This window comes from Oncorhynchus gorbuscha, linkage group LG23 (assembly GCF_021184085.1).
Source record: "Oncorhynchus gorbuscha isolate QuinsamMale2020 ecotype Even-year linkage group LG23, OgorEven_v1.0, whole genome shotgun sequence".
In the NCBI taxonomy this organism is placed as follows: domain Eukaryota; kingdom Metazoa; phylum Chordata; class Actinopteri; order Salmoniformes; family Salmonidae; genus Oncorhynchus; species Oncorhynchus gorbuscha.
Window position 1 is genome coordinate 17,687,098 of NC_060195.1, and position 12,071 is coordinate 17,699,168.

Consider the following 12,071-nt stretch of genomic DNA (forward strand, 5'->3'; position numbering starts at 1 on the left):
AGAAGGGGAAGGAGAGAAGAGGAATGACAGAAGGGGAAGGAGAGAAGAGGAATGACAGAAGGGGCGGGAGAGAAGAGGAATGACAGAAGGGGAAGGAGAGAAGAGGAATGACAGAAGGGGCGGGAGAGAAGAGGAATGACAGAAGGGGAAGGAGAGAAGAGGAATGACAGAAGGGGAAGGAGAGAAGAGGAATGACAGAAGGGGTGGGAGAGAAGAGGAATGACAGAAGGGGAAGGAGAGAAGAGGAATGACAGAAGGGGAAGGAGAGAAGAGGAATGACAGAAGGGGAAGGAGAGAAGAGGAATGACAGAAGGGCGGAGAGAAGAGGAATGACAGAAGGGGAAGGAGAGAAGAGGAATGACAGAAGGGGAAGGAGAGAAGAGGAATGACAGAAGGGGAAGGAGAGAAGAGGAATGATAGAAGGGGAAGGAGAGAAGAGGAATGACAGAAGGGGCGGGAGAGAAGAGGAATGACAGAAGGGGAAGGAGAGAAGAGGAATGACAGAAGGGGAAGGAGAGAAGAGGAATGACAGAAGGGGAAGGAGAGAAGAGGAATGACAGAAGGGGCGGGAGAGAAGAGGAATGATAGTAGCAACATGGCCCCCTGTGGAATGTTTTGATACAACTCCCTCAAATGTAGAACGACACCAATGAAAAGAATACAGTGTGTGTGTGTTTTCTTGCATGCTTGCATGCATGTGTGTAGGAGTCCGTGTCTGATGGAGATGAGAGAGAACTATTACCATGTGATCATAGCAGGACTCACGGAAGTGTCAAAATGCCACCAATCATCAGAAGCAAAAAAAATGGAATGTAATTTCCTCGGTGCCATTCCGAAATGGGAAAAAGGGGGTGACAATAACTTCTTACACTTTCTGTCCTTCACTAAAGAGTCAGTCAAGCACGAACGCATTCACACACGCATGTGCCACTCAGTTACCATAGAAACAGAGTGCTGATAGGTGAGAGGAAAACTTGAAGTGGAGAGAGGATTATCAATTAGAAAATGAACAAACTTTGCCTTTGAAGTGTGAAGTGTTTTGAGAGACAATTTGTACTAAGCTAATACAGGAAGATAGGGGTACGGAGTTAGGAATGAAGGGAGGGGATAGAGAGAGACGTAGAGAGAGATGGAGCGGGAGAGAGAGATGGAGAGAGAGACGGAGAGAGAGACGGAGAGAGACGGAGGAGAGACGGAGAGAGAGACGGAGAGAGATATGGAGCGGGAGAGAGAGATGGACAGAGAGACGGAGAGAGAGACGGAGAGAGAGACGGAGAGAGAGACTGAGAGAGAGACGGAGAGAGAGACGGAGAGAGAGATGGAGCGGGAGAGAGAGAGACGGACAGAGAGACGGAGAGAGAGACGGAGAGAGAGACGGAGAGAGAGACGGAGAGAGAGACGGAGAGAGAGATGGAGCGGGAGAGAGAGAGACGGAGAGAGATATGGAGCGGGAGAGAGAGAGACGGAGCGGAGAGAGAGACGGAGAGAGAGATGGAGAGAGAGACTGAGAGAGAGATAGAGCGGGAGAGAGAGACAGAGAGAGAGATGGAGAGGGAGAGAGAGATGGAGCGGGAGAGAGACGGAGAGAGAGATGGAGTGGGAGAGAGAGACGGAGAGAGAGATGGAGCGGGAGAGAGAGACGGAGAGAGAGATGGAGCGGGAGAGAGAGACGGAGAGAGAGATGGAGCGGGAGAGAGAGAGAGAGGAGAGAGAGATGGACGGAGAGAGAGACGGAGGAGAGGGAGAGATGGAGCGGAGAGAGAGATGGAGAGATGGACGGAGAGAGAGAGACGGAGAGAGAGACGGGAGAGAGAGACGGAGAGAGAGACGGGAGAGAGAGACGGAGAGAGAGATGGAGCGGGGAGAGAGAGACGGAGAGAGATGGAGAGACTGAGAGAGAGAGAGACGGGAGAGAGACGGAGAGAGAGAGATGGAGAGAGAGACGGAGAGAGAGATGGAGCGGGGAGAGAGAGACGAGAGAGAGATGGGAGAGAGAGATGGAGCGGGAGAGAGATGGAGCGGGAGAGAGAGAGAGAGAGAGAGAGAGAGAGGGAGAGAGAGAGAGAGAGAGATGGAGAGGGAGAGAGAGACAGAGAGAGAGATGGAGAGAGACAGAGGAGAGAGAGATGGAGAGAGGAGAGAGAGACGGAGAGAGAGATGGAGTGGGAGAGAGACGGAGAGAGAGATGGATGGAGGGAGAGAGATGGAGCGGAGAGAGAGAGAGAGAGAGAGATGGAGCGGAGAGAGATGGAGCGGGAGAGAGAGATGGAGAGAGAGGAGAGAGATGGAGCGGGAGAGAGGGAGAGAGATGGGAGAGAGATGAGAGAGAGATGGAGCAGGGGAGAGAGAGACGGGAGATGGAGAGAGATGGAGAGAGAGACGGAGCGGAGAGAGAGACGGAGAGAGAGATGGAGAGAGAGACTGAGAGAGAGATGGAGAGAGAGACGGAGAGAGATATGGAGCGGGAGAGAGAGAGACGGAGCGGAGAGAGAGACGGAGAGAGAGATGGAGAGAGAGACTGAGAGAGAGATGGAGCGGGAGAGAGAGACGGAGAGAGAGATGGAGCAGGAGAGAGAGATGGAGCGGAGAGAGAGACGGAGAGAGAGACGGAGAGAGAGATGGAGCGGGAGAGAGACGGAGAGAGAGATGGAGCGGGAGAGAGAGAGGGAGAGAGAGATGGAGCGGGAGAGAGAGACGAAGAGAGAGATGGAGAGACGGAGCGGAGAGAGAGACGGAGAGAGAGATGGAGAGAGAGACTGAGAGAGAGATGGAGAGAGACGGAGCAGAGAGAGAGACGGAGAGAGAGATGGAGAGAGAGACTGAGAGAGAGATGGAGCGGGAGAGAGAGACGGAGAGAGAGATGGAGCAGGGAGAGAGAGATGGAGCGGGAGAGAGAGACGGAGAGAGAGATGGAGCGGGAGAGAGACGGAGAGAGAGATGGAGAGAGAGAGGGAGAGAGAGATGGAGCGGGAGAGAGAGACGGAGAGAGATGGAGAGAGAGATGGAGCAGGAGAGAGAGAGAGAGAGAGATGGAGCGGGAGAGAGAGAGAGACAGAGACAGAGAGAGAGACAGAGAGGGAGAGAGAGACAGAGAGAGATGGAGCAGGGGGAGAGAGACGGAGAGAGAGATGGAGAGGGAGAGACAGACGGAGAGAGAGATGGAGAGAGAGATGGAGTGGGAGAGAGAGAGAGACAGAGAGGGAGAGAGATAGAGAGAGAGATGGAGCGGGAGAGAGAGATGGAGAGAGAGACTGAGAGAGATATGGAGCGGGAGAGAGAGAGAGACGGAGCGGGAGAGAGAGACGGAGAGAGAGATGGAGCGGGAGAGAGTCGGAGCGGGAGATGGAGCGGGACAAGGAGACGGAGAGACAGGTGGAGCGGGAAAGAGCGACGGAGAGAGAGATGGAGCGGGAGAAAGTCGGAGCGGGAGAGAGAGAGATGGAGCGGGAGAGAGAGATGGAGAGAGAGATGGAGCAGGGAGAGAGAGAGACGGAGCGGGAGAGAGAGACTGAGAGAGAGATGGAGCGGGAGAGAGAGACGGAGAGAGATATGGAGCGGGAGAGAGAGAGAGATGGAGCGGGAGAGAGAGACAGAGAGAGAGATGGAGCGGGAGAGAGAGACGGAGAGAGATATGGAGCGGGAGAGAGAGAGAGATGGAGCGGGAGAGAGAGACAGAGAGAGAGATGGAGCGGGAGAGAGAGACGGAGAGAGAGATGGAGAGAGAGGGAGGAGAGAGAGATGGAGCGGGAGAGAGAGACGGAGAGAGAGATGGAGCGGGAGAGAGAGAGAGAGAGATGGAGAGAGAGATGGAGAGAGAGATGGAGAGAGAGACGGAGAGAGAGATGGAGCGGGAGAGAGAGAGAGAGAGAGATGGAGCGGGAGAGAGAGAGAGAGAGGGAGATGGAGCGGGAGAGAGAGACGGAGAGAGAGATGGAGAGAGATGGAGCGGGAGAGAGAGAGGGAGAGAGAGATGGAGCGGGAGAGAGAGACGAAGAGAGAGATGGAGAGAGAGATGTAGCGGGAGAGAGAGATGGAGCGGGAGAGAGAGATGGAGAGGGAGAGAGAGATGGAGCGGGAGAGAGAGACTGAGAGAGAGACGGAAAGGGAGCAAGAGAGAGACTAAGCGGGAGAGAGAGAGAGACGGAGCGGGAGAGAGAGAGAGACGGAGCGGGAGAGAGAGACTGAGAGAGAGATGTAGCGGGAGAGAGAGAGATGGAGGGAGAGAGATGGAGCAGGGAGAGAGGAGCGGGAGAGAGATGGAGCGGGGAGAGAGAGAGATGGAGATGGAGAGAGAGAGACTGAGAGAGAGACGGAAAGAGAGAGATGAGAGCGGGAGAGAGAGACGGAGAGAGATGGAGCGGGAGAGAGAGACGGAGAGAGATGGACGGAGAGAGAGAGAGGAGAGAGAGAGAGATGGAGAGAGAGACGGAGAGAGAGACGGAGCGGGAGAGAGAGACGGAGAGAGAGATGGAGCGGGAGAAACAGACGGAGAGAGATGGAGCGGGAGAGAGAGATAAGGAGAGAGATGGAGTGGGAGGGAGAGAGAGTGGGAGCAGGAGAGAGAGAGAGAGACGGAGAGAGATTGAGCGGGAGAGAGAGACGGAGAGAGAGATGGAGCGGGAGAGAGAGATGGAGCAGGAGGGAGAGAGAGACGGAGCGGGAGAGAGAGACCGAGAGAGAGATGGAGCGGGAGAGAGAGACGGAGAGAGAGATGGAGCAGGGAGAGAGAGATGAGGAGGGAGAGAGAGACGGAGAGGGAGATGGAGCGGGAGAGAGAGACGGAGACAGAGATGGAGCGGGAGAGAGAGACGGAGAGAGAGATGGAGCGGGAGAGAGAGACTGAGAGAGAGACGGAAAGGGAGCAAGAGAGAGATGGAGCGGGAGAGAGAGATGCAGAGAGAGATGGAGCGGGAGAGAGAGACGGAGCGGGAGAGAGAGACGGAAACAGAGATGGAGCGGGAGAGGGAGAGAGAGATGGAGCGGGAGAGAGAGACGGAGAGAGAGATCGAGCGGGAGAGAGAGACGGAGAGAGAGATGGAGCGGGAGAGAGAGACGGATAGAGAGACTGAGCGGGAGAGAGAGATGGAGAGAGAGACGGAGAGAGAGAGGGAGAGAGAGAGAGACGGAGCGGGAGAGAGAGAGACGGAGCGGGAGAGAGAGACGGAGAGAGAGATGGAGCGTGAGAGAGAGATGGAGAGAGATGGAGCGGGAGAGAGACGGAGAGAGAGATGGAGCGTGAGAGAGAGATGGAGAGAGATGGAGCGGGGAGAGAGAGACGGAGAGAGAGATGGTGCGGGAGAGAGAGATGGAGAGAGATGGAGCGGGAGAGAGAGACGGAGAGAGAGATGGAGCGGGAGAGAGAGATGGAGCAGGGAGAGAGAGATGAGGCGGGAGAGAGAGACGGAGAGGGAGATGGAGCGGGCGAGAGAGACGGAGAGAGAGATGGAGCGGGAGAGGGAGAGAGAGCTGGAGCAGGGAGAGAGAGACGAGGCGGGAGAGAGAGACGGAGAGGGAGATGGAGCGGGAGAGAGAGACGGAGAGAGAGATGGAGCGGGAGAGGGAGAGAGAGATGGAGCGGGAGAGAGATACTGAGAGAGAGACGGAGAGAGATGGAGAGAGAGATGGAGCGGGAGAGAGATACGGAGAGAGAGATGGAGCAGGAGAGAGAGATGGAGCGGGAGAGAGAGACTGAGAGAGAGACGGAGAGAGAGCGAGAGAGAGATGGAGCGGGAGAGAGATACGGAGAGAGAGACGGAGCGGGAGAGAGAGATGGAGCGGGAGAGAGAGACGGAGAGAGAGATGGAGCGGGAGAGAGAGACGGATAGAGAGATGGAGCGGGAGAGAGAGACGGATAGAGAGACGGAGAGAGAGATGGAGAGGGAGAGAGAGATGGAGAGAGAGACGGAGAGAGAGAAGGAGCGGGAGACAGAGACGGAGAGAGAGATGGAGCGGGAGAAACAGACGGAGAGATATGGAGCGGGAGAGAGAGACGGATAGAGAGATGGAGCGGGAGAGAGAGACTGATAGAGAGACGGAGAGAGAGATGGAGAGGGAGAGAGAGATGGAGAGAGAGACTGAGAGAGAGATAGAGCGGGAGAGAGAGACGGAGAGAGAGACGGAGAGAGATGGAGCGAGAGAGAGAGAGAGATGGAGAGAGACGGAGCAGGGGGAGAGAGACGGAGAGAGATGGAGCGGGAGAGAGAGACGGAGAGAGAGATGGAGCGGGAGAGAGGATGGAGCAGGAGAGAGAGAGACGGAGCGGGAGAGAGGACCGAGAGAGATGGACGGAGAGAGACGGAGCGGGAGTTAGAGACGGAGAGAGAGATGGAGCGGGAGAGAGAGATGGAGCGGGAGAGAGAGACGGAGAGAGAGATGGAGCGGGAGAGAGAGATGGAGCGAGAGAGACGGAGAGAGAGATGGAGATGAGACGGGAGAGAGAGATGAGAGAGAGATGGAGCGGGAGAGAGAGACGGGAGAGAGAGATGGAGAGGGAGATGGAGCGGGAGAGAGAGACGGGAGAGAGAGAGACGAGAGAGATGGAGCGGGAGAGAGAGACTGAGAGAGAGACGGAGAGAGAGAGAGAGAGAGAGAGAGATGGAGAGACGGAGAGAGAGATGGAGCGGGAGAGAGAGACGGAGAGAGAGATGGAGAGGGAGAGAGAGATGGAGCGGGAGAGAGAGACTGAGAGGGAGAGAGAGAGAGACGGAGAGAGAGATGGAGCAGGGAGAGAGAGACGGAGAGAGAGACGGAGAGAGAGATGGAGCGGGAGAGAGATGGACGGAGAGAGAGGAGAGAGAGATGGAGCGGGGAGAGAGACGGAGAGGAGATGGAGCGAGGGAGAGATGGAGACTGAGAGGGAGAGGGAGCGGGAGAGAGAGACGGAGAGAGAGATGGAGCGGGAGAGAGAGACTGAGAGAGATATGGAGCGGGGGAGAGAGACGGATAGAGACACGGAGAGAGAGATGGAGCGGGAGAGAGAGATGGAGCGGGACTGGAGAGGAGAGATGGAGCGGAGAGAGAGAGAGAGCGGCAGAGAGAGACGGAGAGAGAGATGGAGCGGGAGAGAGAGACAGAGAGATATGGAGTGGGAGAGAGAGACGGATAGAGACACGGAGCGGGAGAGAGAGGGGGAGAGAGAGATGGAGAGATGGAGAGAGAGATGGAGCGGGAGAGAGAGAGAGACGGAGCGGGAGAGAGAGACGGAGAGAGAGATGGAGCGAGAGAGGGAGAGAGAGATGGAGCGGGAGAGAGAGACAGAGAGAGACGGAAAGGGAGCAAGAGAGAGATGGAGCGGGAGAGAGAGAGGAGATGGAGCGGGAGAGAGAGATGGAGCGGGAGAGAGAGACAGAGCGGGAGAGAGAGATGGAGAGAGAGATGGAGCGGGAGAGAGAGACTGAGAGGGAGATGGAGCGGGAGAGAGAGACTGAGAGGGAGAGGGAGCGAGAGAGAGACGGAGCGGGAGAGAGAGACTGAGAGAGATATGGAGCGGGAGAGAGAGACGGATAGAGAGACGGAGCGGGAGAGAGAGACGAGAGAGAGAGAGAGATGGAGAGAGAGAGGGAGAGAGAGATGGAGCGGGAGAGAGAGACAGAGAGAGACGGAAAGGGAGCAAGAGAGAGATGGAGCGGGAGAGAGAGACGGAGAGAGAGATGGAGCGGGAGAGAGAGAGGCAGAGAGAGATGGAGCGGGAGAGAGAGACAGAGGGGGAGAGAGAGATGGAGAGAGAGATGGAGCGGGAGAGAGAGACTGAGAGAGAGATGGAGCGGGAGAGAGAGACTGAGAGGGAGAGATGGAGCGAGAGAGAGACGAGAGAGAGATGGAGCGGGAGAGAGAGACGGAGAGAGAGATGGAGCGGGAGAGAGAGACGGAGAGAGATGGAGCGGGAGAGAGAGACGGAGAGAGAGATGGAGAGAGAGGAGAGAGAGAGATGGAGCGGGAGAGAGAGACAGAGAGAGACGGAAAGGGAGCAAGAGAGAGATGGAGCGGGAGAGAGAGAGGCAGAGAGAGATGGAGCGGGAGAGAGAGACAGAGCGGGAGAGAGAGATGGAGAGAGAGATGGAGCGGGAGAGAGAGACGGAGAGAGAGATGGAGCGGGAGAGAGACGGAGAGAGAGATGGAGAGGGAGAGAGAGATGGAGAGAGAGACGGAGAGAGAGATGGAGCGGGAGAGAGAGATGAGAGAGAGCGGGATGGAGGAGAGATGGAGCGGGAGAGAGATGGAGAAGAGATGGAGCGGAGAGAGGGAGAGAGATGGACGGATGGAGAGAGATGGAGCGGGAGAGAGAGAGGCAGAGAGAGATGGAGAGCCAGAGAGAGATGGAGCGGGAGAGAGAGACGGAGAGGGAGAGAGAGATGGAGCGGGAGAGAGATGGAGCGAGAGAGAGAGATGGAGAGAGAGAGACGGAGAGGGAGAGAGAGATGGAGCGGGAAAGAGAGACGGAGAGAGAGATGGAGCGGGAGAGAGAGACGGAGAGAGATGGAGCAGGGAGAGAGAGACGGAGAGAGAGATGGAGCGGGAGAGAGAGACGGAGAGAGAGATGGAGCAGGGAGAGAGAGATGGAGAGGGAGAGAGAGATGGAGCGGGAGAGAGACGGAGAGAGAGACGGAGAGAGAGATGGAGCAGGGAGAGAGAGATGGAGAGGGAGAGAGAGATGGAGCGGGAGAGAGAGACGGAGAGAGAGACGGAGAGGGTGAGAGAGACGGAGCGGGAGAGTGAGAGACGGAGAGAGAGATGGAGAGGGAGACGGAGAGAGAGACTTAGAGGGAGCGAGAGATGGAACGGGAGAGCTCAAGTTGCTAAATCTGTGTGTTTTCCTCGGAGCTCGTGCCCTTGCTCTTTGAGGGATTAGAACTATTTGAGAGAATGCTGTGTGTGTGTGTGCGTTGGTGTGTCTGCGTGTGTGTGTTGGTGTGTCTGTGTGTGTGTGTGTGTGTGTGTGTGTGTGTGTGTGTGTGTGTGTGTGTGTGTGTGTGTGTGTGTGTGTGTGTGTGTGTGTGTGTGTGTGTGTGTGTGTGTGTGTGTGTGTGTGTGTGTGTGTGTGTGTGTGTGTGTGTGTGTGTGCACATATGTAAGGGTAAGGTGGTGATAAAGCTGGCTTGTTTCTCTGCTGCATAATCCCTAAACAACACTGTGATAAACCCTGGAGTACACTTCACCCACCATCCCTCTGTCTCTGTCTCTGTGATAAACCCTGGAGTACACTTCACCCACCATCCCTCTGTCCCTGTCTCTGTCTCTGTGATAAACCCTGGAGTACACTTCACCCACCATCCCTCTGTCCCTGTCTCTGTCTCTGTGATAAACCCTGGAGTACACTTCACCCACCATGTCTCTGTCTCTGTGATAAACCCTGGAGTACACTTCACCCACCATCCCTCTGTCTCTGTGATAAACCCTGGAGTACACATCACCCACCATCCCTCTGTCTCTGTCTCTGTCTCTGTGATAGACCCTGGAGTACACTTCACCCACCATGTCTCTGTCTCTGTCGCTGTGATAAACCCTGGAGTACACTTCACCCACCATGTCTCTGTCTCTGTTTCTGTGATAAACCCTGGAGTACACATCACCCACCATCCCTCTGTCTCTGTCTCTGTGATAAACCCTGGAGTACACTTCACCCACCATCCCTCTGTCTCTGTCTCTGTCTCTGTGATAAACCCTGGAGTACACATCACCCACCATCCCTCTGTCTCTGTCTCTGTCTCTGTGATAAACCCTGGAGTACACTTCACCCACCATCCCTCTGTCTCTGTCTCTGTGATAAACCCTGGAGTACACTTCACCCACCATCCCTCTGTCTCTGTCTCTGTGATAAACCCTGGAGTACACATCACCCACCATCCCCCTGTCTCTGTCTCTGTCTCTGTGATAAACCCTGGAGTACACTTCACCCACCATCCCTCTGTCTCTGTCTCTGTGATAAACCCTGGAGTACACTTCACCCACCATCCCTCTGTCTCTGTCTCTGTGATAAACCCTGGAGTACACTTCACCCACCATCCCTCTGTCTCTGTCTCTGTGATAAACCCTGGAGTACACACCACCCACCATCCCTCTGTCTCTGTCTCTGTGATAAACCCTGGAGTACACATCACCCACCATCCCTCTGTCTCTGTCTCTGTCTCTGTGATAAACCCTGGAGTACACTTCACCCACCATCCCTCTGTCTCTGTCTCTGTGATAAACCCTGGAGTACACTTCACCCACCATCCCTCTGTCTCTGTCTCTGTGATAAACCCTGGAGTACACATCACCCTCCATCCCTCTGTCTCTGTCTCTGTCTCTGTGATAAACCCTGGAGTACACATCACCCTCCATCCCTCTGTCTCTGTCTCTGTGATAAACCCTGGAGTACCCATCACCCTCCATCCCTCTGTCTCTGTGATAAACCATGGAGTACACCTCACCCACCATCCCTCTGTCTCTGTCTCTGTGATAAACCCTGGAGTACACTTCACCCACCATCCCTCTGTCTCTGTCTCTGTCTCTGTGATAAACCCTGGAGTACACATCATCCATCCCTCTGTCTCTGTGATAAACCCTGGAGTACACATCACCCTCCATCCCTCTGTCTCTGTCTCTGTCTCTGTGATAAACCCTGGAGTACACATCACCCTCCATCCCTCTGTCTCTGTCTCTGTGATAAACCCTGGAGTACCCATCACCCACCATCCCTCTGTCTCTGTCTCTGTCTCTGTGATAAACCCTGGAGTACACATCATCCATCCCTCTGTCTCTGTGATAAACCCTGGAGTACACATCACCCTCCATCCCTCTGTCTCTGTCTCTGTCTCTGTGATAAACCCTGGAGTACACATCACCCTCCATCCCTCTGTCTCTGTCTCTGTGATAAACCCTGGAGTACCCATCACCCTCCATCCCTCTGTCTCTGTCTCTGTGATAAACCCTGGAGTACCCATCACCCTCCATCCCTCTGTCTCTGTGATAAACCCTGGAGTACACATCACCCTCCATCCCCCTGTCTCTGTCTCTGTGATAAACCCTGGAGTACACCTCACCCTCCATCCCTCTGTCTCTGTCTCTGTGTCTGTGATAAACCCTGGAGTACACATCACCCACCATCCCCCTGTCTCTGTGATAAACCCTGGAGTACCCATCACCCTCCATCCCTCTGTCTCTGTCTCTGTCTCTGTGATAAACCCTGGAGTACACCTCACCCTCCATCCCTCTGTCTCTGTCTCTGTCTCTGTGATAAACCCTGGAGTACACCTCACCCTCCATCCCTCTGTCTCTGTCTCTGTCTCTGTCTCTGTGATAAACCCTGGAGTACACATCACCCACCATCCCCCTGTCTCTGTGATAAACCCTGGAGTACCCATCACCCTCCATCCCTCTGTCTCTGTCTCTGTCTCTGTGATAAACCCTGGAGTACACCTCACCCTCCATCCCTCTGTCTCTGTCTCTGTGATAAACCCTGGAGTACACCTCACCCTCCATCCCTCTGTCTCTGTCTCTGTCTCTGTCTCTGTGATAAACCCTGGAGTACACATCACCCACCATCCCTATGTCTCTGTCTCTCTGATAAACCCAGGGAACATAGTAATCATACACACTGATAGAGGCAATCAGGGAACATAGTAATCATACACACTGATAGAGGCAATCAGGGAACATAGTAATCATACACACTGATAGAGGCAATCAGGGAACATAGTAAACATACACACTGATAGAGGCAATCAGGGAACATAGTAATCATACACACTGATAGAGGCAATCAGGGAACATAGTAATCATACACACTGATAGAGGCAATCAGGGAACATAGTAAACATACACACTGATAGAGGCAATCAGGGAACATAGTAATCCTACACACTGATAGAGGCAATCAGGGAACATAGTAAACATACACACTGATAGAGGCAATCAGGGAACATAGTAAACATACACACTGATAGAAGCAAGATCACATAGACAGGCACACACACACTTCTCCCTAGATCACATAGACAGGCACACGCACACTTCTCCCTAGATCACATAGACAGGCACACACACACTTCTCCCTAGATCACATAGACACAAGAATCCCCTAAGCATGCTGG